This window comes from Xiphophorus couchianus, chromosome 23 (assembly GCF_001444195.1).
Source record: "Xiphophorus couchianus chromosome 23, X_couchianus-1.0, whole genome shotgun sequence".
NCBI lineage: Eukaryota > Metazoa > Chordata > Actinopteri > Cyprinodontiformes > Poeciliidae > Xiphophorus > Xiphophorus couchianus.
Genome location: NC_040250.1, coordinates 31,634 through 37,827, shown reverse-complemented (window position 1 = coordinate 37,827; position 6,194 = coordinate 31,634). Strand labels below are relative to the sequence as shown.

The 6,194-nt window shown below is 35.8% G+C and overlaps 1 long non-coding RNA gene across 1 annotated transcript; it reads left to right on the top strand.

Moving 5' to 3' along the window:
* The first annotated feature begins 5,051 nt into the window (after positions 1–5,051).
* LOC114139738 (uncharacterized) lies at positions 5,052–5,857 on the top strand. The gene is made up of 2 exons (XR_003594499.1): positions 5,052–5,415; positions 5,548–5,857. It is a non-coding gene; the product is annotated as an uncharacterized LOC114139738 (long non-coding RNA).
* Positions 5,858–6,194: the final 337 nt, after the last annotated feature.

Here is a 6,194-nt window from a genome sequence, read left to right as displayed (position 1 = left end):
GCGCATTACCGCCACCTGCTGAAAGAAATAATCACTACAAGAAGGGCTATGGCACCAAACGCGGCGGTTTCTCGTTCACAAGACAGATGCCTAAAGAAACTGCTGAATTATCAAAAAATAAAAAAAATACGGCAGTCTTATTGGTTGTTATGCAGGATTCTTAGTGTCAAAAGGAAAATGATCCATAATTTTTTTAATAATCAACCAGATTTATTGGCCCAGATTGTGAAACAAAGTAAGAATTTTGACTTTTTGAAGTGCTCAGGTAATTTGGTTCTGGGTTTTTGTTTGTTCTGGTTCTGGTTCGTCTGGCATGTCTCTGTTCATCTTTCCCTCCATCCTGTCTCGTCTGCCACGTCCTGCTGCTACACACCCCATAGCATGCTGCTGCCACCACTGTGCTTCACTCTAAGGATGGTGTTGTCATGGTGATGAGGCAGGTTGCATCCACAGCAGAGTTTGATCTGTTTCAGATTCATAGCAAAGTTGTGAATATGATTCCTTGGTTTTTTATTTTTAATATTCTGCAAAACGTTTTCCACATCATAGCAAGATATTAATGTGCTTATAATTAAAGAAAAGAATTTAATCTGGAAAAAGACTATAAATGATTAAATAATAATAAAATTCACAGGTGTATTAAAAAACTCAAACAAAATAATGCTATTTTTATTCTTATTAATGTTTTTAATATTGGCAGAAACAAACTTTTCATTTTGCTTCTGCCGTTTTCCAGCTCCAATCATCCATAAAATGAAGTTGAGTTAATCTCTTTAATACAATAAAATGCAAATGTATTCACCCCCCATGAGCCTGCATAAAAAAACCTGCCACACTTTTCAGATTTTATTGGTGAAACGTTTCATCCTTCCCAAACAGAAGCCTAAATGGGAAAGTTGAACACTCAGCTAATCAGCAACAGCAACGACATTAATGTCCTTTCTCTTTGCTTTATGGATGCTGACACATAAAGCAGCTTTTCTCACCAGCAGGTGGCGCTGTGGGATCGCTCCGTGATTTTCTTTGTTCTGTGTTGACTGGAAATGTCAGGAAGTGAAAAAAATGCCTCAAATAAGGATCAAAATGTGATTTATATCAGAAAATCTGATGCAATTAACCACAAACCTTTTCTTTTGATATTTTGTTTGTATTTCCTCTAATTCATGTAAAGAACTTCGAATTGCCCCGTTGCTGAAAATGGGCTAAATAAATAAAGATTCATCTGCAAAAATGGAACAAAATGGAAATCGATTAGGTGGAGAAGATAATTATATCTACTGATTTTACAGATTAAATTTAATACAAAAAACCCCAAAATCGTTAGAAATCTGGAAGAAGTTAAATTAATGTTGGAATTAAAATATAAGATTTTAAAATCCTTTAAAACACGTAAACACAGAAAATTCAGATGAAGTTTTTAAAGCTGACTGTAAAATGAATCGGTGAACGAAAATGATCAGAAAACCTGCAGAAACAATTTCAGAAAGAAACTCAAATTCTTTAAAAATAATCGGTTAAAAAGGAAATAAAGTATATTTGGGTAAAATATATTTAGATAAAAGAGCATAAAATAATCTGTTTACAACCAGCCAGTTTCTTCGTTTCCGTGTAAATATTTGTATTTTCATGCTTTTTTAACAACAGCCTCCAAATGGACTCAAAATTTCAGCATAAAATATTTTCTAACTTCCAAACATTTAGGTCAAAACTCTATTCATCTAATAAATATTTTACAGTATTGACATTTTCAGCCGATTCCTGTCTGTTGGAAATAAATGAATAACGGCCCAGGTAAATACAGGCAGCGTGCAGCAGGGGGCGCTACAGCCCACTGTAAAACGTAACTGATAGAAAACTGTTAAGTTTGTTTTGATAATGATTATCTAACGGATTGTTTTTCTGTAAGTTGGTAAAAAAGCAGAAATCAATCTCACCTTCTTCAGGTCAATGAAGTGAAACAGAAATTTCAGTTTTTAAAACGTCAGCAGTCGCAGAAAAACACATTTCTGAGGAAACTCAACATTTCTGCAGCAGAAACATTCATATCCAGTGAAAACATTTCATCACTCCTGCTTTAATTGGAATAAATTGAACTTTGTATTTTCCCCTTTACAGCAGAAATTAAAAATAAATTTTACACATAAAGAAAGCTGAACTGGAATTGCTAAATCCTTGTAGCGTTTATAGTTTAACCTGAAGTCTTCCTGCTGAGGGTTTGTCTATCGTTTTCATTAATGGTCCTTAAATGAAGTCTGTCTGCGTTGTTGTTGCTCCCCTCATGTGAAATCATCAGGACTTTTCTTCATTTCCTTCATCACATCTGAGAAATGATGGATTGATTATTGGATCATATCTACTCTGGTGTTTCTGCAGAACATCTGTTTCCCGTTTTGTCCAGAAAATGACTGAATGACGAGTTCAGATGAAGGAAAATGTTTCTTTGTTTGTCCCTGAGTGATCAGACTGCCTCTGTTGTGGTTCCTGGTAGCTCTGACACGTTATTATTGCTGCGCTGAAACGTCCTGCGGAGCTTTACGGCTTTACATCACGTCTGATGGTGTTAGAAAATAACTGCTCATGTTCTCCCTGAATGTTTCTCCTGTGATTTAATCAAGTTTCGCCATGAAATATAATTATTATTATTGTTATGATCACACTGTGATTTATTTTCGCTACATGTTTTATTTTAGTAAAGAGGCTTATTGGATATTAAAACATGTTTTATTCTTTTACAGATACTAAATTGTTATCACAGAGAAACTAATAGTAACTTTAATAAACCGTGTTGTGAATCATCACTGCAGCTCAGCTGCTTTTAAAGGTTTATTCCTGTTTTAAAATGTATTAATGCTGTCATATGGAGGAGCGTCCAGGATGTGTGTGGTCAGCACAAAGCCGCATAGCTTGGTATTCTGGCTGTTTTATCTTCATGCTAACATTTCATTAGCCACTCCCAGATTTATCTTACAGAAAACGTCATTAGAGTCTTTATTATCATATTGAATAAGAATCACAAGAAAAATATTTATTAATAAATCTGTTTGCTCAGTTAAATTTTAGGAGCCATGTTGATAAAATCAGCAAAACCGTCAAATAGAAACTGCTATAAAATTATTAGAAATTGTTTAACTCTCCACTGTGCAGAGACGTTTTGAACTCCATGATGGTCTCAGACCATCAGCAGGTCTCTATAATCGGTTTTATATTAGTTTTATATTACAAGGTTTTATATCAGAAGCCAATCAGATTCCATCATTGTCACATTTTGGCTAAATTTGGCATTTTGAACTTTCCTACTTTTATAAATTATAATCTTTTAAAATGGACTTTTAGGTGTTTAAACGGATTTGCACTACACCATGAAGTGATTGCATTCAGAGCCTGCAGCAGATACTAAATGTGGTTCAGTTCTCAGTCTGAGGATCTGACCTCACTTCCTGTTGGTCTGAAACAGTTTTAATATGTTCAAAAAACAAATGTAATGTAATGTCAGAAACAGAACTGTATCCATTTTTAATGTTTTGTGTTTGTAGATGTTGTCAACATTATGTTGTGCGATTTGAAATGATTTTCACTTCAATGTTTTAGAGTTAATGTTTAAAAGTCCATCCAGGGACAAGCGCTGCGAATCAGCAGCTGCTGCTTCACTGTGACGCAAACATTTCTGCTCACTTTGTCTGTCCCTATCAAATAAACTTAATAATAATAATAATAATAACTGAAGTATTTTATTTTATCAACAGAGTTGATTTTACTCCCAATCTGATTTAAATCGTTTGAGATGTTAATCTATTTATTAAGAATATTCATTTTTTTTATCTACATGTGTTTTAGCTAACAGTTAATTATCCTGCTTAAACATTTTCTCTAATTTATTTCACTACAGCTGGTTTAAAACAATTAATATTCATTTAATCATAAATAAAATACATAAACATTGTGACGTTGCAGTGACTGCAGTTTTTCTAGAAGCAGCTAAAAACTGTTAGCTCCATGCTAAACGATAGCTTTATCTCAGATTAGCTGTTTAGCTTCTAAACTTTGTAAATTGATTTTAAGAACAATGAAGCTGTTCAGAACATTCATTTTATTCATCTTCAAAATATTTCAGATTTTATTAAACTAATAATTTTAATGTTCACATTTCTGAAATATCTGTTTTTATAGTAATATATTTTGTAGAGTTATAGAATAAATGCTACAACCTCAGCTTTGTGATGTTGGCTTCCTGCAGTTAACATTCAAACTTCTTTCATATTTATATAAATATGATTACATGTTTAGTCTGTCCCGACTGCAGGAGTTATGAACACATGAATCAGACAGTGTTTGATTCATGTTCTCACTGCACGTCTCTGTTGCCTTTTTCTGGTTCAGCAGGAATAAAATCGGATTTCATTTCAGACTGAAGTATTTTGGTGGAAGCTGCAGAGAAACTGAAACGATGTTTAAAATATTTCTGCAGATTTTTATTCTAAAAACCGGAGCAGGATTACAGTTGGAAATGTTCATAACTTATTTTACTTTAACCTGAACATTCCCTGGGTTTCTGGGTTTCTGACGTATTTTATCACGCAGAGCAGAAAGTGAACATGATGTCGGATTTTAAAAACGTCTTTCTGGACGTCCCATCTGTCCCTCACTGGACAAATTTCATTTCAGATCAGAAAATAATCATCCAGAATCAGCCGGGAATTTCCTCAGCGAGGCCGGAATGCCATGTTGTTTTAATTTAAATCGTTTTACTTTAACTGGACCGTTTCTTCTTCAATGAGGACAGAAAGACAATAATTATACTAATAATCCTGTTTACTAAATTATCTTTCTATTTTTATCTTTATGCTATAATAAACTGCAGGATGAATGAGAAATGATTTTATTTTAAATGTATCTTAGAGTCGTGATCTCATGTGTGAAGGTCCAACGGGTCAGCGGCATCGACCGGCCGGTTCCAAATGTGGCTGAGTTGGTAACACAGCTGTCCTGCAGACAGAACCGGGTGGGCGGGGCTAAGCGAGTGGGCGGGGCTAAGAGTCTAACCTCTATTGCCCCTTTTCCACCGGCTCTACTTCAGCAGCTCGGCTCTATTTCGGAGTGACCGCGTTTCCACCGGCCGGCTCGGCTCTGTAGCACGGTGCCGCCCCCTGGTGGTGGGGGTTGTAGCGCTCCGCCTCCAGGCGCCATGTGATGTGCTTCGTTACGCGACCTAACGCCAGATGTTGTTTTTCTGGGACAAAAGAAGAAGAGAGAGCTGAGCTATTGTTTTATAGCCAATTGTGATTTTTCTGGGACTTCAAGAAAATGCGCGGTGGGAGGAAAACTGTGATGTGGTGAGGAAGAGGAGGAGGAGGAAGAGGAGGAGGACAGCTGATCTCCACCTTGCAGGGAGGAAAGCAGGTGGTTCAGACGGTGCAGGTGAGCTAACCATGATTTTTGTATTAAACTTCTATAAAACTTGTAATAGTGCCGAATATACATGAGCTAATGTTAGCCAGGGTGTTGCAAATAACGTAATAGTGTCAGAATTCATTCCCAATGTGTTTTCAGATGTTGGTGAACTGCAGACCATCGCGGTTCTTCCTGCAGCCTCTGAGTTGGAGGATCTCATCAGTGTCCGTCTTCCTGACCGCCGGTCGGTTTTTACCTCCAGGATGTCCAGAGACCTTCAGCTTCTGGAGCAGGAACCACATGAGCTCCATGTGCTGATGAAACATTTCTAATTTCAAATGTGTCTGATGTTCTTAGAGTTGAAGTGCATTAACAATCTGTTGTTTTTCACTTCAATATGTTTAATTATGATTCATCTGACGTCCAAGTTACACTGAGAACAAATAAAACTGTTTTCCTTCTAATCTGACTGGTTCTAGTTTTAATCAAACCTTCATGTTTCCACTTTTTAGTCTCTAAGAATTAAAAGTTTAAACTCTTAGTCTTATTTATCACTAATTAAGGTTCCAGGTTTTGGACACATTTTCTCTCTTTCTTACGTTGAAGATTCTCCAGGCAGACAGATAAACAGAGTGGATAGAAAGATGATGTAGAAAGTAGAAATGAACATGACTTGTATTTTGGGTTTTTGTTAATAGCAGCCCTGATAATAATGTGAAAATGTTTGGTTTGCTGAATAATGTATTAATAATGTGTCAATGACATATTTCTACAACATAATGTTATTTTCACTCTGTCTAAAGCTC